This window comes from Canis lupus, chromosome 32 (genome assembly GCF_003254725.2).
Source record: "Canis lupus dingo isolate Sandy chromosome 32, ASM325472v2, whole genome shotgun sequence".
Taxonomy (NCBI): domain Eukaryota; kingdom Metazoa; phylum Chordata; class Mammalia; order Carnivora; family Canidae; genus Canis; species Canis lupus.
This window is the reverse complement of record NC_064274.1, coordinates 22,553,626-22,573,886: the sequence shown is the minus strand read 5'-3', so window position 1 is coordinate 22,573,886 and position 20,261 is coordinate 22,553,626. Positions and strand designations below refer to the sequence as shown.

Sequence of the window (20,261 nt, the reverse complement as noted above, 5' to 3'; positions counted from 1 at the left end):
TCTCAATGCCTACTGACACTTGACAGAGCTTTGTTATCTGTATGTGCCATGCAAGGGTTGCTGTTGTTATCACAGATGTTGTTTTTCTGCTTGACTATAGAGCTTCTGTTCCACCAAGTGGACTTTGCCTGCCCTGATTCTTTAAGGCTCTGGTAGGGAGAAGGCCTTGCGGGCATTCTGAATAAATAGCTATCACCATGAACACCCACATTGAGAATATTCCCTGGGGTCTAGACAATTTCAAGTCTGATTCTCAATTAGAGACGTGAGAACTCCATGGAGAGTTTATAAGACCATTACTAACCTCATTTAGAGGCTCCAAACATACACGTCACCAGTTCAGTACCCCATGGAGAGAGAAGTGAAACTGACAACAGATTTCAGAAAATCAATGACAGCTTCTTAAGGCAAAATTGTTTTCCTAATAAATTGGCATTGCTTGAGACCATCTGATGACAGCTATGGGAAATTCCCAGGGCTCATGAATTCGCTGATTTATGCACTGGCTTCTGAAAACAACCCAGCTCAGGTGTTTTCTAGATTTCAGAACCATTCCCTTCTAGTGTTCACTATTTGAAATAATTTGGTAAGGTGCTAAAATCAAACCACTCTTTGGCTTTCAGGTGAAACTTGATGACATTTGAGTTTAATGAACGAGAACACAGGCTTTGGGATTTAACTGACCTAGAATTCCTGGTCCCCAATTATAAATTGTAGTCCTTAAGTAGACTGACTACTTAATCTCCTGGATGAATTAAAGTCAGAGTGGCTGTTGTTTTCTTTTTTTTTTGTTTTTTATTTATTTATTTATTCATGATAGTCACACAGAGAGAGAGAGAGAGAGAGAGAGAGGCAGAGACACAGGCAGAGGGAGAAGCAGGCTCCATGCACCGGGAGCCCGACGTGGGATTCGATCCCGGGCCTCCAGGATCGCGCCCTGGGCCAAAGGCCGGCGCCAAACCACTGCGCCACCCAGGGATCCCCCAGAGTGGCTGTTGTAACAAATACATGCTAGAGACTCACAGTAGGAGTTTATTTCTCATTTACATAAAATAAAAAAAGTTATTTTCTCACCCCTGGTGTCTTTCCCCCAAGAGGCAGTGAAGAACCCAGGCTCCTTCCATCTTGCAACTCTTTCATCTCCACCCTATACTTTTTGAGGTTGCCACGGCAGAGGAAAAGTACAGGGATGGCACATGGTGGGTTTTAGTGGGCCAAGCCTGGAAGTAGAATAATCTTCGACTCGTTCATTCCACTCGACTCAGTAACGTGGCCATACTTGGGTATAAGGGCGGCTACACATCTAGTGTCTAGTTATGTGCCCAGGAACAGAGGAGATAGGTTTAGTAATTTAGTGAAAGAGAAAGATGAAAAGGAACTGCCTCACAAGAGTTAGGGGAACTATACATGATAATGTATGAGAATGTGGTACATTGTTAATGCCCAATAAATATACGATTAGCATAATGATAATTCCAACTCAGATTTTTTAATATAAAAAACTTTAAACACTAGAGTCTAGATTGAAATCCCTCATAATTTTCTAGTTGCCATAGGTGAATATTAACATTTTGTGGGTAGTAATTCTAAAGTAATAAGAGAAGCTTGACTTTTTAGGCATACCATATGCCAGATAGTATGTTAACACTGACATGCATTTTCTCATTTAATCTTATAAGAACTTTTCGAGGTAGGCATAATATGATTATACTCTTTCATAAGAAGAAGGTTAGAGAGATTAAAAGGCTTATCCAGAGCCACTCAGGTAGGAAGTGATAGGGTTGTGCATCAGTGCTCACATTGCTAACCGCTAGACCAGACGGCCTCCCCTATGCTCAGAGGAAATGAGCTCATTTTATAACTGAGTCATCTCAAAACCAGGGATATATTAAGTCCATCATAATTTTCCACAAACATTTCTCACATGGATTCAAAGCAGAAAGCAGATATAGGCTTTAGTTTCTAGAAATCTATGAACAACAATGACATGGTCAGAAACACAGTATTGAGAATGTACTTCAAACAAATGAATCATATATATCTGGGAGAATACTTTTTTGATAAAATAATTATGTCTCTCCCTACCCTACCACCCCCCTTTACTCCTTTCTTTTGTCCTAATCCCAGCAGGTAGTTGGTTCTTCTTTTCTTTAGAGATTTTATTTATTTATTCATGAGAGAGAGAGAGAGAGAGAGAGAGAGAGAGAGAGAGAGAGAGAGAGGCGGAGACATAGGCAGAGGGAGAAGCAGGCTCCATGCGTGGGACTCGATCCAGGGTCTCCGGGATCACACCCTGAGCCAAAGACAGATGCTCAACCACTGAGCCACCCAGGCGTCCCACAGACAGTTGTTTCTATTTGACTGCCTTAGCTCAGAGTTGAGGCAAGATAGAATTCAGAAATAGAATCATAGTGTGTTAGGCTCTTCTGCTTCAGAAGCAGGTAAGGTCTTAGTTAACCTAAATGAAGATAGATAAAATGTTCTTGGTGAATAATAGAAAGAGGGTAGTGTCCTACTAGGACTAGAAAAAAAAAACCTGCTGGTGTTTGAAAGAGGAGATGGGAGCAGGTGATGAGGAAAGGGGGCTTGATGGTTTCCCAAGGAACGGAACCCTGGGTTCTGTTTTCTAGGTAGATTCTGGGGAGGCAATTAGAATGACAGATTGTGAGGAGGTCCAGGCAGAAAAGACTACGGAGAGCTTCACGTGGATTTCTTCTGTCCCAGGCTTGGTATAGAAATGATATACTGGAATACTTTTCTAACTCTAACATAATGATCCCCCCGAGGATCAGGTTAAAATACAGACTCTTGTTCAGTAGATTCAAAGTGGAGTCTGGGATTCTGCATTTCTACCAAGCTCCTGGGTAATACCAAAACTGCACACTTAGAATGGCAATGGCATAGAGCATTACTGGATTTGGATGGCAGGAATGAGACCCCCAGAAGTTGTGTGTGAGCTGAATCATCCTCTGCAGACTTCAAACGTCATCTGAGCAAGTACCACCCATCACCCACCTCATCCAAGAGTCCAGCAAAAATTACCTTACCCTTTTTTCACTCTTCCCTTTGTCAGCAGTCAGCACCTCAACCAGTGACATCCCACAGAGGTTAAGGCATTAGAATCCCAAGGTTTTGCTCTATTCTCACAGGATGTATCCCATATGGACACCATTAAGGCATCTTTTTTTTTTTTTTACAACCATTAAGGCATCCTATGATACTCTTAAACTCAAGCAAAGGAACACAGAGCCTTGGAAACCCAGTGAGATGGTCATGACAGAGAAGTCCTCACACTCATACTTGTGAATCCATCCCCAAACCACAGTAGTTAATATGTTCTTAATGAACAACGAGAATAAAACATTGGCTCTGGAGCTCAACAAACCACAGTTTGCATTATGGCTTTACCAACTCGCTAGGAAAATTAAAGATATTCCTTAAAAATATCTTACAGGGGACCGATTATAAGTCTTCCTTCTCCATCAGTGATTGATTAGTGACTTATTGTACTTCTGCCTTTAGGCCATTTATCTGTAAAACAAATTCATTTTTGATTTTAAATGGTTCAAAGCCAAGGCTATTTCTCTTAGTTGTTTTGATCTCAAAGGAAGTGATAACTTGATATCAAGGCTTTCTTATGATTCAGATTTAAACAAATCAGATTTAGAGAAAGACAATAAATAATGTTTCTGGAAGCTCTGGAACCAATTTCCTCTATCTTGATCCTTCTCTGTTTCTGGTCATGAAGCATTTTGTTCAGGAAATTCTGTCACATTTGTTTTAGGGAAGGTAAACCTTGCTATAGATACATAATCACTGGCATTTAAAAATATTTAATAATTCTTTGATTACATAATTAGGTTAAAAGGGTAGCTGTGGGATTAGAGCAACAACCAAGATGGCCATAGTGGAAGGAAACACCCAGTGTTTCTGAAGAAGTACTACCACGCCTCCCTTTCTAAGGGAGTAGAAGGCACTTGCAACAACAAAATTAGTGACAAGGCAAAATAAACTTTCCTATGCTGAACTAGAGATGGAAGCACTTTACATATTTTCCTTTATGACAGAAGCAGCTGTATCAACAACTAGTGCTGAGTGATGGTAATCATCACTCGAGAAAGCCAGGGGCATAGTTTTATGAAAAAGGGATGAGAAAGACATCCCTGGGAGAACAGAGAAAGGAGAATGTGTGCCCAAACTCAGAAACTGGACTTAGCATCAGAGACAATAAGCAAGTTTGCTTGACACGAATGATGCGTTCAGATGAGAATAAGTGATGAGGAAGCCCAACTGAGAATGGATGGGTTCATAGGCAGATTTCTCATCATTATTAAGAATTTGAATAAGCAAGGAATTATTGAAGTCTCCTGCAGGTGTTTAGGCAGAGAAGCAGTATCACTGCAATAAATTTAAGGAAGATGGTTTCTGTGGTAGTGTGCAACATAGATTGATGAAGGTAGAGATATCAGGTTTTTGTGGTAGACCAAAAAGCAAAGTGATTACCATCTTTGCCACCATTTTGTCTTTAAAGCTAAAATGATTATGCCAGATGTGTTTCAGGCATAAACCTTCCTTGGATTAGTTATTGGGTATGAAAAGCAGATAGGGCTTTCTCAGCCATCATGTAAAATCAGTACTTTATTGTTTAAGAAGTGATGGAGAGAATATACCCTTCAGTGAGGGATATAGGAGGAATAGGAGGGGAGCCATTCGACCTGTGATGGATCACAAAACTGATGTGCTTGAGAGGTGGAATCTGGCCTATTTACAGGTTTTGTTTGCATAGCACAGTGTTGAATTAAATTCAGTGACTAAAGTCAATCCACCAGAGACCCCACTACTCTTGTCTTATGTGTAGCGTTATAACAGCATCATTTTACCTACCTGGACTCAAAATGCATTTAAATTGTGACCTCTGTCAAGTATATTCTTTGAGGTCCTGTTTCTGCAGTTTTACAATGCTGTGCTTCTAAATGGCAGCAGACTTACAAAACTTGCCTTTGCCTTTCATCCTGTGGCAGCATGGTTACACAGCTCCCACACACAGATCTTGCAATTATGCAAACTTTCGGGAGTCAAAAAATAATGTTTTTCTATCAGTGTGTGGGTAACAGGAAGAACATGAGGATTCTCTTGAAATGCAAGCTAGAAAGGAAGAGGCAGAAAGTAATAAATCTTTTTTTAAAAATGATTTTGTTTATTTATTCATGAGAGACACAGAGAGAGAGAGAGGCAGAGACACAGGCAGAGGGAGAAGCAGGCCCCCTGTGGGGAGCCCAATGCGGGACTGGATCCCAGGACCCCAGGATCATGCCTTGAGCCAAAGGCAGATGTTCAACCACTGAGCCACCCAGGTCCCCCAGAAATCAATAAATCTTTGGCCATGAGGTTTTAGTCAAAAGCAATTTTTAAAGAAAATCCGTTCCAGTAAACAGAGTGACATGAGGAAAGGTAGAATCAGAGGACATGATCGGATATGGTTTTAGTGAGAAAGGGGTCACATACATGACCGGCTATGGTGTTTGGAGGTCTCTCCAGCAAACTCAGTAAGTGGCTGGAGGAGAAACCTAATGTTCAGGAGAGGGCGAAATCACAATTTTTTCTTTCGTGTTGGCTCAAATCTTTCAATTTTATGGTCCTGTCTTGCTCAATTGAAATGACGGGGAGGAAGCTGCCGAATGGCTTATAAAATCTGGAAGATATGAAGACTCTTAGCCAGATTGAGGAAAGGTACAGAGCAAACCAACATGAATGTGTAGCCGACTCAAAAAATATTTCTGGCCAATCAAAGGAACATGGCCAGCATTTTCTCTTGGAGCAAAATAAAGTTTTAAAAAGGCTTAATTTGTTAAAATACATCTTCACTGGAAGGAGTCTTGAATGGGTAGTGTGTGCATCCTTTCTTTATAATCAGTAAAAGAGTACCTTTTTTTTTTTTTTTCTAAAAAAGCAAGTCTAAAAGCCACTATTTGCTTTCAGATAAAACCCTGGAACATCCTTAAGTGGATTTTGTAGAGTTTAAGCACTGCCTTCCCTTTGTACTACATTACTGGCTATTGCATGGGATTTGAATCCTTTATTTTAACCATTGCTTTTGTTATCAAGGGTACAGAGTGAAACCACATTTCATAATATCAGGCTCTATCTGCCGGGACTCTGCAGCTTCAGAAATCTGGGTTGGTACGAGGAAACCTGTGTTCAAAAGAGTATAATTATTTTGTACCAAGGCAAGAAGATGGGAGTACACAATGTAATCAAAATTCTTTCAAAGTACCCTATTTAGATGCTCAACTTTCTAATACTCTAAATGCTTAAGTATTACAGCTTCAGTATTGCCTAAGGATCAAGGAAATTTTATGGGGAGTCAAATTATAGCTTTCTTTCTAGGACAACACACGCACAATTTAGCCAAGAAGAAAGGGGGAATGCATGAGAACTTTCATTTGAAGATGATTTTAGATGATAGCATCTTAATTTGTGGATCTTGTACACTCTTATTTTGAAATAAAATCAACACATATTGAGTACCTACAATATATCCAATACCATGATTAGTGTTTTGGCTTATACAGTGTAATTATTCTCTCCATGTCCTGGAGGGTAGATATCACTGGGAGCATTCTCATTTTAAAGATGAAAAATACTGATGCAAAAGGAATTTGCTGAAGTTTACACAGTTAACAAGTGGCAGAATGGGAATTTCAACTCCAACACTGGATACTTATTCTGCGACATACAGAGATACCATTGTTCAAAATGTTTGTATTTTGGGAGAATTTTGTAGCATTTTTAAATAGTTGAATAATTTCAGTGTACTAGATTTCTAACAGCTTTACTAGTTTTTCCAGTTGTGTATGCTTGTGTGTGTGTGCACCAGTATTGCAGAGTTTGGGGAATATACTGTTTTGTTTCACAAAACATTCACTATTTTTGGGAAACATTTTCTTAATTGTCATCTACCCCCGACTTAAGTGTGGGAGCTGGATAAATGAGATACCTTCTAAATTCAAGTAAGGTATCCCCTTTTATTTCCAAATGGAATGTAACCTCTGTAGTCTGCCTCATGTACTATTGCAAAAGCTTTCTGACTAGTTTATTTACATCTCTTTTTTTCCTAATGCAGTTTGAATGCTGCCATATTAATATTTATAAAGCTGTGTTGTTTGAATTTTCCTCCTTACTCAAAAATTTTAGTGACAAAAAAAAATCCCACATGAGAGTTCCAGCTTTCCTCGATTTCCGTACCTACTTAAAGAGATTTTTGTCTTTTCTTGTTTAGTTCCTTGTTCTTCATCCTCTAAGGAAAGAAATCTCAACTTGGCCTTCAGGAGAGCATCTACGTGAGATGATGAAGCCACCCTCATTGTTTTCACTAACTTCTAAATAGAAATAGAAATCATAGATATTTATACATCAAATTAGATAATTGTATATCATATTTTAGTTGGTGCTGATATCTTAAAACATCACTTAAGCTAATCACCACTTTGTACATGGTAGCTATTAATCCTATCACTAGATCTTGTTATTTAATGTATGGATAAAAGACATATTTTACTATAATGTAGCATTAAAAAATTATTTTGCAATGTTTCAATATATTTGGTTTCCTTTGTAGTCCAATGCATTTGATTTTAGGCATTTAGAAAGACTTTGTTGAGATAAGGTCCGTTATGAGACTGCTGTGAGTTCAACTGCATAAAAACAGTTATAAGCTCCTGCTATAAAGAGAATCCAATCTTTTCTAGGGTCTCCAAGACTACATCAAACAGAATGGAGGGGGAAGCACAGGAAATGGGAAGGAGGGAGAAGAGGGGAGGAAAGTAGGAAGGTGAAGGGGATAAATAGCCAATGTGGTATGCATCGGGGTGAAGTGGAGGATGAAAGGGGGTTAATATGGAAGGTAAGAAAATAGGAGAGGGAAGGAAAGAGGATTTTTATAATTGGTTTTATTATAAATGGGATCCCTTTTAATATTCCTAGGAAAATAGAGAAAGGAAGAATTTCTTTAATTTTGGTTTGCTTATTTCTGAACTGCTCTTCTTTTCCTGACTCTATTCAAAATTGTATGATGATGGCATTGCAGTTATACCTTTAGTGGAGTGCCAATGAAGTTCTTCAGAGAACATTCAAGTTGATTGACCTGAACCCCAAATTGTGCCAGCCTTCCATAATTATATTCATTCAGTTCCCACAATGGGTCCTCTGTTTGGGTCAAGCAAGCTACATCTTTTCCTCTCCCTTGACCATCCTCAAACATATTTTAAGGATGTACCTCTGATCTTTCTAGATTTTCTACCCAAATTGTCTCTTTTCATTGCTTTATACATTCTTCCCAAGGACACAGGCCCAGCTCTTCTCCCCCCATAAAAACTTCCACAGTGATTACAGACCTAGTCTTAATCTGGAAAGGACCAAATAGTGAATATTTTAGGTGCCTAAACAAGTCTCTGTAGCAACCACTCACCTCTGCCCATCTCTCACAAAAATATCCATGGAAAATATGCAAATAGATGAGTGTGGCTGTGTTCTAATAAAGTTTTATTTATAAAACCAGGTGGTGGGTGCACCAGGATGGCTCAGTGGATGAACATCTGCTTTTGGCTCAGGTCGTGATCCCAGCGTCCTGGGATGGAGTCCCACATCTGGATCCTCGTAGGGAGCCTGCTTCTCTCTCTCTGCCTATGTCTCTGCCTCTTTCTCCGTGTCTCTTACAAGTAAATAAATAAAATCTTTAAAAACAACAACAACAACAACAACAGGTGGTGGGCCAGGTTTGGCCTACAGGTGATAGTTTGCTGACCTTGGCTCCAGATGGTCATGATTTCTTCCTTTCTCTGAACTCTGTTAACAACTATTTTAATAACTTCCCATTTGGTTCTAGTTTACAGCCTCTTAAACTCTTAGTTATATTTCTCTACTAGAAGCTTTTCCAGAGATTAATTTGACACTGCAGATCCTATTGTTGAAGAAAGAAATTAATAACGTATTGCATGTCAGTGAGATAGAATATGTTAGATGTACATGTTTGTATAAATATTTCTAGTCCCCTGTGTCTGTCAATAATGCAGCTTCAATTACATGTAATTGCCAATTTAGGCAAAACAATCCCCTAACAAGAAACATTTTTTAAAGCTTTTAAAACATGCTGATATTATTGACTTGCACCTCAGAGAAGAGTTAACAACCTTTTTTCCTGCAATGAATTTTTTCCTGATCTTACCTGATTGAAAAACTCATTAAAGTTAAATTATTTGTTTCACTATTATGTTTTAGTGAATTTTACGGGATGGCTTATTAGAGTTGTCATAAATGCTGTTATTTTCCAGAAAGATGGAGTTTAGAATTAAAAAGCCTAAATCTGAGACCCAGCTTCATCAGTTAACTTTGCGATGTTAGGTGATCGTTTCATATTTCGGATCTGTACTTTATTTTCCATAATGACAGGACAATATATGTATTTACTATCTTAAAACAGACAATCAATGTGAAAGTGCTTTGTAATGGGTAAAATAATATAGATATCACATATTGTTGATGATACTATTATAGCATTGGGGATTCTTTCCTTCAGTGTATTTTTTTAAGAACTAGGCCTAGAATAGAGGTAAGGAAAGTGCTAGGTCCATTGGTTTGGCATTCTGGCCACACCTGGTCCAGAGCCCAAGTGAAAGGAACTTGTTGAAGATAAATGAAAAAAATCAAGGTCAAATCAAGAACCCTCCCCTTGCCCCTGAATATTTATTTTCATTTTTTAATTTTTTTATTTTTATTTTTATTTTTTGAATATTTAGATAGACTTAAGAGAGTGAGAAAACCAACCATAGTCTATGACAGTACCTAAGTGGGTCTAGATTAGGCAGGCTTGATGGGAAATATTACACTAGAAATATGGAAAAGATGTACTTGACTGTTGGGTAGAGAACTTGAACTGATTCAGGAGAACCATTCTGAGAGCAATCAGAAAACCTGAAAACAGGACTCAACTCTGGCAGGAATAAAGGATGGGGGGCCAACCATAGGTAGAAAAAAATTAATCCCAGAACCAGGCTTTTCTGGTGCATCAAATTTGTAGAGGGCAATCTTGGATGGGCAAAACCTGGTCAGAAGCCCATTATTTGATGATGTGGGAGGCTGCAGCTTGATTCTTCCATGTTTGGATAGAGATGGTATGGTTTAGAGGAGAGAGTGGAGCTCTGGAGCCAGACACTTTGTTTGAATCTCAGATTTGTCCCTTTATTATCTGTGTGATGACAATTTTTCCTAGACTTCCTGCTTTTCATCTGTAGGATACTGTGAAAAAGTACCTAATTCAGGGCCTGGCATGCAGATTGCAGGAAATAAATACTAGTTCTCTTTAAGACAATCTGCATCTGGATTTAAGATACTAAAATATTATTTCCAAGTAACTTTCTGGTTTTATGAATGTTCCTCAGATTTTTTTAGACCGGCGTGTCATTTTTGAGCAGACTTCAAGTGGCTAGCTGAGTATTATGGGTAGCTAGGAGGAATTAGATGGAATAAGAACATTTAGATTTTAGAAAGGTTTTATTTTTAAAAAAATTTTTGTCTTTAATTATAGCTTGAACAAGACTGATTTCCTGTTTTAGATAGGTACACCTACTGGAAAATGTGTTAATTTATGCATATCAACTGCAATATATCAAATTTTCTTCACACACTTCACATAATGGCTTTGCTGTGGAAGCCATTTTCTGAATTCAATGTAAATTGAAAATTTGAAAGCCCAGTGTGAGTATTCTTGTTATGCAACAATTTTCCATCTGTTAACTTAGAGTTATATACAGAAATTTCCTTTCCATTTTTCTTTTTTTTTTTGTCTCCTAGACACTGACTATAAATAGACTTATTAGGATTAACTTCTATATTCATTTCCTGAAGTTTCTGAAGTTTATTTCCTCTGTGGCATTCTCTTACATTCCTTGAGCTGAATTATTAAGTGAAAACTTATTAGGTTATTTGCTTACAAGCATCTCTGTGTGATATTTTCATGTTTTGAAGCAGATAGGTTGTTTCATCTGTAACAATGTATGTAGGTAGAAATGTTAAGTCACTATATTATTATGTTTTGTCACTATGTATTAATCAGACTCTGAATTGTTTTAGAGGACAATAATAGTTCTTGCTAATTTGTTTTTTTCATTTTAAAAAATATTTTTATTTATATATTTGAGAAAGAGTATGAGAGAGAGAGAGTTGCGGAGAGGCAGCACGAACAGGAGAGAGAGAGAGAGTGTGGGGGAGAGGGAGAGGCAGCCTCCCCACTGAACAGGGAGCCCAGCACGAGGCTGGATCCCAGGACTACAGGGTCATGACCTGAGCCAAGGGCAAACAACCTACTGAGTCACCTAGGTGCCCCAGCTCTTGCATTTTAAACAGAATGGTAATTAATTAGAGACTATTACGAAGCTCAGAGAACCATGGAGAGATCTGGAGAAACAGGTCCTAAGGTTTCAGGAGCAATATTAGAACCTCACTTGTAATCTCGGTAGTGATTGTTGCTGCCACTGCCAACCTCAAAACAATGACACTACTCCAGAAAAACTGTTGCCTGGCTGCCTGCTTTTAGTAGCTCAGCAGGTACATCTGGTTGATGTAATATATGGCACATGTCTTCACCTTAAGTGTAAAGAAAACTAGAAAATATTTTTTCTTAAAATTTTAACTCGAGAGGGTAGGATTCAAATTATAGGAACTTATAAAAAGTATGGAGAGACAAAGTTTTTGAGAGAGCTTTGAATGACATTAGTTCACTGTACTCTGCTTGGTCTTCTCAGTGACAGTGGAGAACACTCTTTTAAAAGTTCTTTTGAGGGGCAGCCCCGGTAGCCCAGCGGTTTAGTGCCACCTTCAGCCCAGGGTGTGATCCTGGAGACCTGGGATCGAGTCTCACGTCAGGTTCCCTGTGTGGAGCCTGCTTCTCCCTCTGCCTGTGTCTCTGCCTCTCTCTCTCTCTCTCTCTCTCTCTCTGTCTCTAATGAATAAGTAAATAAAATCCTTTCTTCTTTAAAGTTCTTTTGAAAGACAAAAAACTCTTACTTCTATTATTTTATTTCCATTTTAGGACTCATGAACACTGTTTATGTAAACATGTACAGAATTGAATTTCTCATTCTTTTTTTTAAAGATTTCATTTACTTATTCATGAGAGACACACATAGAGAGGTGGAGACATAGGCAGAGGGAGAAGCAGGCTCCCTGTAGAGTGCCTGATGTGGGACTCAATCTCAAGACCCCAGGGTCATGACCTGAGTTGATGGCAGACACTCAACCACTGAGCCACCTAGGCATCCTGAATTTCTCCTTCTTGCCTGCACATCACCCAACTAGTCCCTCATCATTGCTCCTTCTGACAGTAGATGGTGTCATTACTCATTGAGCCATTCTTGCTTTCTCTTTCTCACCCTTCCATCCATCACAAAGTCTTACTGGTTCAAATTTTGAAATATGTATCAAATGTATTCACTTCTGTTCAACTGAGCTGTCACAACCCTTGCCCAATTCAACATTATCTCTTTCAGACTACTGCACTAGTTTCTTAATTATCTCCCTTCATTCCCTTATTTTATTAAGATTAACCCTTCACCAGAGAAGATGCTATATACTTCACATCCCCCATACTTTTCCATATAGTACTTTTTAAATTATATTTTTCTATACTTTTAATTTAATAATTATTTTTGTAGGTTATAAAATGTGTGTCTTTCCCACCAGATTGTAAGCTTCTTTTTTTTTTTAAAGATTTTATTTATTTATTTATGAGAGAGAGAGAGAGAGAGAGACAGAGAGAAAGAGGCAGAGACAGGCAGAGGGAGAAGCAGGCTCCATGCTGGGAGCCTGATGTGGGACTCGATCTGGGACTCCAGGATCATGCTCCAGGCCAAAGGCAGGCGCTAAACCACTGAGCCACCCAGGAATCCCCCAGATTGTAAGCTTCTTGAGAACAGGTGCTATGATTGTTCATTGATTGGCTTCTTAAATACCACACAGACACCTAATAAATCTGGTTTAAAATGTATGAGATTAAGATTACATACCACTTTGGAGAGATTACATCAATTTTTCTGAGTCTTCTCTCCATGTCTTGGAAAGTCTTAAAAAATCTTTATGCAATGCTGAATCATCTGAGAAGAGAACACTGTTTTTTAATTTAATTTTATTTTTTTACTTGAAAATTGTTTTTTTTTATGAATTTATTTTTTATGGGTGTTCAATTTGCCAACATACAGAATAACACCCAGTGCTCATCCCGTCAAGTGCCCACCTCAGTGCCCATCACCCAGTCACCCCCACCCCCCGCCCACCTCTCCTTCCACCACCCCTATTCGTTTCCCAGAGTTAGGAGTCTTTCATGTTCTGTCTCCCTTTCTGATATTTCCACTCATTTTTTCTCCTTTCCCCTTTATTCCCTTTCACTATTTTTTATATTCCCCAAATGAATGAGCCCATATAATGTTTGTTCTATCCGACTGACTTATTTCACTCAGCATAATACCCTCCAGTTCCATCCATGTCGAAGCAAACGGTGGGTATGTGTCGTTTCTAATGGCTGAGTAATATTCCATTGTGTACATAGACCACAGCTTCTTTATCCATTCATCTTTTGATGGACACCGAGGCTCCTTCCACAGTTTGGCTATTGTGGACATTGCTGCTAGAAACATCGGGGTGCAGGGAGAACACTACTTTTTAATATAAATGTCTGTCTTTAAGCAAGTAACGAGGAAGAAAAGTTATTCATTCTAGTCAGACCAGCATATGTTTTTTGTTCATGAATGTGCCTCCATGATTACTTAAACCAGAGTTACCTACCGTTTTATTCTCTTTTTTTTTTTGTTTACACATTGAGTATTTACTATGTGTCCAAAGCTAGGGATGAATATGTAATCTCACTTTGCTCACAACCTACTGGAATACCTTTAACAACCACTTTATAGGATTATCTAATACATAATCTATTTCTAATAAAGAATAAATAAAAGACTTTATAATGGAGTAGTTAATTTTGCTGGCACAAACTAGGAAAAATGTAAAGAAAAAAGATATTTCAGACGGGGGTAATAGAAGTTGTACAAGTACGAGAACTCCATTGAGTAAATGTGGTTGTGTCTCCTAATTAATAACAGACAATTTAAAAAAAAGATACCAGATATTCCTTTAGGCCAGATGAAGAATAGTTTGAACACTCTGCATTGTAGTGTAGTCCTACAGAGAATTTTCTTCTAATAGCAATTGGTTCTGTGCTTTGGGTTAGTTTTCCATTAGTGTTGACAGTTTGATATTTCTCTGTCCATTCTTGCTGACCACATTCCCTTTATGATAGTCTATAGAAATATTAACTGGTTGGGCAAGAGGAAGATGCCATCTGCAGTCATTAAACACAAGTTGCCTTCTTTGGGCAAGACCTCTCCCCACTCCTCAGCCTCTTCAGGGACACACATTATAAGTCTCCATTTAAGACAAGAACAATATGGAGTCATTTTAATCTTGTTTCCTTTTCTTCTCAAATCAATTACTAGCACTTGTCCATAGGAAAAACACCATAGAGTTAGATTGACCCCAGTAGAAATCCTGGGTTGGCTACTTCTGACTAATAATGTTACTTATTTCTCTCAGATGATTTCCTCAACCAGAGAGTGAAATGGGATTACTTCCTTACACAGTTGGCATCATGATCCTAGGAAACTGCACAAACAAAAAGTGGCAGTTGGTGCACAATTTTTATGTTCGCATTTCCCTTTACTTTTATAGTAATGCATTTGTAATTGAAGCAATCCATGTGATAAACTAACCCTATCCTAAAGCTATTGCTACTACCCATTAGATTAAGACATTCTTGGTGGCCCTTTAACACTTACCACAACTTCAGTAATCTTATGTTAATTTGACCTCTGAAATCCAGGGGGTAGTGACCTGACAACCATAGTCTTAGGTCCCTGCGGACACCCGATTTTTCAATCAGGAACATGAACTCTAAATCAAGAGATTAAGTCAACTTTATGTTCCTCCACCGGGCTGCAGACATGTGGCTTATGTGAAATAGATGCTGAATTCCTGTTAAAAAATAACTTTTATATACCCATCTTCCTTCTCCAACCCTAAGCAGGTGACAGCCTGTGGCTGGGAATTGCTATAAGGCACCAACTCTCTCCAATACAATGAACGTGTGAAAAAAAATGAAGGAAGGTTGTGTTTATTCTCATCAGCACTTATGCCAGCAGATTACTCTCTCCTTTCTTCCCTACACTGTGTCTCTCCCCATCTTCCCTTCTGTATTTAAGAGGAATGAAAGCAAGACTCTGCCGATTTCTTTTGAGTTTGATTATTCTGACTGCTAGGCACCTGCTTTCTGCTTCTCCTTTTGGGTAGAAAGCATTAAGCCTCTCTTCCATTTGCTTTAAGATGCTTTAACAGTCATGTCAGTAGGATGTAATTAAAAAAGACAAGAACAGCAGGGAAAATGCCAGACAATTACTGGGAGACAGTGGGTAAAAACAAGGTAGAGACAAACTAGTTTGTATCAAAAGGAATTCTGATTACCGCCATAGTTATTATTGGTATTTAACATTTACTGAGCACCAACATGGCGTTACACACTGTACAGAACATAGAATTAGACCCTTTTCTAGCCAGAAAGTATATTTAAAGAGCTGTGAGCTACTTCCAAAGCTGCTAGTCACAGACGATATTCTCTTGTGAGGAGGATTGGAGGTTTGAGTTTTTAAAAGGAAATAAATGAGATAATAGAGTAAAAAATGCTTTTAGTGAGCACCCAATACAGATTAGTTATACTAAGGGGGAAGGGAGGCCAATAATTCACAACAGCATTGGGTCTCCAAGTGGAGGTGCTGGCCTCCTTCTTATATAAAAAGCTGAATTCTTCAAAATGTGCCTTCCTTTCATGAAAATGCCCTGCAAAATACTGTGCTAGTTTTTCCTGAGAAAATGTTGAATCCTCTTTCAAAGCGCTCAAACAATGTTACCAAATGTAAATATTTAACCCTAGATAGGCCAGATAATTTTGGAAGTCTCTTGACTTGGCAAAAGTGTATCTTTTTTTCTCTCTGTGGATCCTATACCTGGAAGAGTATCTGGAAAATAATAGGTGGTGATAGAATGAGTTAGGAATAAATAAATGAAAATATTTTTAAATAATCGAACTAATCAAAAACTTGTGTTCTAAATGTTCCACACGGAAAGCTATTTAAAACACATACACATTTTAGCCAGCCATACCAAGCCTCGACAGTGCCATGAAATGTGATACATGCATGTGGGAGTGATATGACATGTGAGAGCCAAGAAATCTTCTTTCTGTTATGTTTGCTATTAACCCCACTCTTGTTTAAATCTGGTTAGTTTGCATTTATCTGGTTACTTTGAGACATGAACTCATTCTTATAAGTGTATTTTCAGACAAATAAAACTCTCTAAAGTCTTGAAACTATTTTGGATGGCTATCTTTCCAAAATATGTATACATTGCCTTTCTTTCAGAGGCACAGCATATTCTGTTCAGTTTTGATCTGCACATTCTTGGAGAAATGTTGGAAAATTGGAGCAGATTTAGAAAATAACTTTCCACAAGCTTCACAGCCCAGGCCACAGATCCTGAGCTTGTTACCTTCCCAGCCTGCAACTCTGAGACACTGAAAATTCAAAATTCCAATCTGGTATTCCAGGTGGTTTATAGGATGTTTGTCTAGGTAAGAAGATAGAATGTATTTTATTTAATGAGGGTTTTTTTTAAAAGAAAACTTGATTTATATATTTTAAATAATTTTGGCTCTGTCAATATTCTTGTCCTAGAATCTGCAAAAGATAGGCTAGGCCTGTACTTGTCAACATGAGCTATCCTCAAAACAACAGAGAAGAAAAGAGTGTGATTATAAACTCCGTCATTACAAGTGACCTTCTTTCTCTCCATTTCCTTTAGTAAGTCAACAGTGACTGAAAAAACTGGAGATTAACCTAGCACAGATGTTATTCTTTATACTGGACATACTCGTACTTAAACGGAACTCACGAATACTACAATGTCTGATTCTCTGGAGTATTTTCTGTTGGCTATGATAGCATAACTTTTGGACAATAATCATTAAGAAAGGCAAGTCTTAGAAAAAACAATTTGTCAGGGTGAAATCTGTATTACTGTAAATCATGAAGATTTCTGAGAATATTTGCCAGTTATTTTTTAAGTTAAACTTGGATATCTATGATTGCTATTCCCTTAAAAACAGGATAAATTGACTAGTTTCTTTCTCTGCTCGTCCATAAATATGAAGAGGTAGTTGGGGCACTAAGGTGGCTCAGTTTGTTAAGTGTCCAACTCTTGATTTTGGCTCAGATCATGATCTCAGGGTCGTGGGATAGAGCCTCTCATCAGGCTCTGCACTGAGCTGGAGCCTGCTTAAGATTCTCTCCTTCTCCCTCTCCCTCTGAGCCTCCCTGCTCCTCTCTCTCAATCTCTGTCTCTCACTAAAAATAAAAATAAAATAAAAAATTAAGAGATAGCTCTGATTTTGTAAGCTAATTAAGTAGATAGAAGTGAATGCCTAGAGTGGTTTTTATGTCATATTTTTCCCGGAGTTCCACCCTGCATTTGCTTCCCACACTCACTGAAGCACTCACTGTTAGTCAAATATAAACATAGATTATGGAAAGAAAAACTGCATCTTTCTCCCATTCAATGGCTCAGCTGAATGATATGTGCTCTTTAAAGAGTCCTCAAACTTAAATTCAGGCCCCACAATCCACTACTTTAATCAGAAGTCCCTCTCAAAATGGAGGGCCGACTTTCCCAATTGGTTTTCTGAAGCTGAGTCATAGGTGAGGTTCCTCTTTTGCAAATTGGAAACTTTCAAAACCAAGTGTTGTTCCCAAGTGACTCCCGTTACTTTTCAACAACACCTTCTTGGATTATTATTTGCCAATGATGTAATATTATGGGACAGAAAATATACTTTGAATACAGTTTGGTGGAGATTAAACATTTTCTAATGAACTGTAAAGTAAACACTTAGGACGGGAATTGGAAGAACAATTTTCACAGAAAATGAAAATGTGTGAAAATTATTTTTACTGCATTAGTTCCCACTCCTCCAGTATTTTGAATATTTGCCAAACTGTGTGAATAATTAGTCTGGTTTTAAAAGCCAAATATGTTCATTCGGTTGTGTGTGAGAAATAAATTTATTTTGCATTGCTTATTTCTTCTTATATTCTTACACAAAGTAAACATTGCCCAACTGGCTGGAATACTGTTATGTGATCTACCATGAGGTGGTCCTAGACTCATAGGATCATAGATTATGCTTAGCTTTTCAATCCCTAACAAAGCTGAGAATCACAGGTGGTAGATTTAAAAAAAAAAAAAGCCAATTTAAAAGAAACTCTGCATTTGATACAAGTGGGGGCACACAGGGATTTTTTTTCCCTTGCTTTGACAAACATGGAAGTACTATTGGTTTTAGACTCACACCTACGATTATTACAAAGATCATTCGGAAGTCCCAGGCATTGCTATTGACTGTCCCATTATCATATTGTGCTCACTTGTGAACTGTTTAGTATTCTTTCAGTTAGATTACAAAACTGAGCACTCCTATAGGGCAGCTATAAGGTATACTTGTCCATGATTGATTCTCAAAGAAGCCTGTTCAACATAGCAAAAAAACCCAAAACAGCAAAAATCCTGAGTGCTCCCATGGTCCACGTTCTGAGCATGCACACTTTCCATTTACTTGTCCATAGTTTTCATTCAGCCATGAAAATGAGCTTTGAAATAAGGAATTCTTTTACAGGGTCAGCCACGTAATTTTAATCAAGAGACTTCAGAGGCAAGAATGACCTTACACTCCTTTTTTTTTTTTTTTTCCTTCAGATAATTCTATGTTGGAAATAAATTTTAGGAAAACATAAAGCAAATGTAGTACAAGGATGGAACTTGAAAGGTGAAAAGGATGATTGTGTTATCATCGAAAGTAATATGCTCTGATTTAGAGATTGATGTGAGATTCAAAGACAGTGCTATGTTTTGGATATAATGGTGTTAGAACAGGCCAGACCTGTGCTTATAACTGGTTCTGTGCTTGAACCCTAGTGTCTTCAGTATGCACAATAATATGTATGTAATAACACTAACCAGGCAGATTTACTCCCAGGATTAAATGAAATAAGGTCCAGTACCCAGGATAAACTAGTTGCTCAGCAAGCAAATGTTTTTTGTTTTTTTTTTTTCATTTATATTGAAAGTAGTGATAAAGAAAACAAACCCATTTTCTTTATCAAAAAGAAAAATTGGAATTGGAATTTATTCCAAAATTGGAATAAATCTCTTCCCCCTAAATCTAAGAAGGCTGTTTATACTGATTCAGAATAAATAGAAAATATCTATTATATCTCTGATGAGACCATCATATTTCCATGTTTAGACCATTACAGGTAGTCTCATGGGAGGGCAATCCACTTTGAGATTCAGTTTAGTTACAAGTTATTTCTGTGGATATTTTAATCTTTTATGTTGTTAATCATCTCTGTAGACTGAGAGCCTGTTGGAAATTTATTATCATAATGGATGTGCTTTGCTTATTCTGGCATTCTGGGGCAGTTTTAGTGAACAATGAAATTTTGGAAATCATGAAAATTATAAAATATAGATAAACTGGAGCTGCAGTGAGTAAACTTTAATAACAATCTGAGCAACAGCCTGCAAACCAAGCTTGAAATCCTGTCATAGAGCAAAGGACATGAACTCTAGCTCTCATTTTCTTTGTAACTCAGCCAAAAGCATTATTTGTGATTCTCATGTGAGTAAGTGCATCACTGTGACCTTTACTAGCTTCGCATTTGACAACATCTTTCATGTTTATCTTTTTTTTCCTTCGATATTGGTGTATCTTCCATATATCTTCCCCTTCAGAGTCTTCCCTATCCATGAATAGCCTTAATTTTCCTTTCTGCATCTAGCTCCACCAACTCTTCTCTTCCATTGTCATCTATGAAAGCCCATTTCACTGTGTGATCAGCAAGTCCTTGAAGTCGGGGGTTGAGATTTTAGATTCCATGGTAAATATCCTGTTTCATCCAGCAATAGTCTATTACATTGAACTCTAGAAGGGAAAAGATTGACTAATATTCACATCCTAACTCTCTATAGGATTATTTACTGGTGGTTATCTCAATATCTTTTAAATACACAGAGAGGACTGGATGACATAACCAAAGCTATCTTGCCATTAT

At 37.9% G+C, this 20,261-nt stretch overlaps 1 long non-coding RNA gene across 1 annotated transcript in view; it reads left to right on the top strand.

Annotated features, from left to right (window-relative positions):
• The first annotated feature begins 2,648 nt into the window (after nucleotides 1-2,648).
• The window catches only part of LOC125754194 (uncharacterized), a 53,158-nt gene continuing 35,545 nt past the window's right edge, over nucleotides 2,649-20,261 (top strand). The window contains exons 1-4 of the long non-coding RNA XR_007407784.1: nucleotides 2,649-2,729; nucleotides 7,280-8,717; nucleotides 16,518-16,726; nucleotides 16,830-16,959. This is a non-coding gene — a long non-coding RNA (uncharacterized LOC125754194). The remainder of the gene's footprint in view (nucleotides 2,730-7,279; nucleotides 8,718-16,517; nucleotides 16,727-16,829; nucleotides 16,960-20,261) is intronic.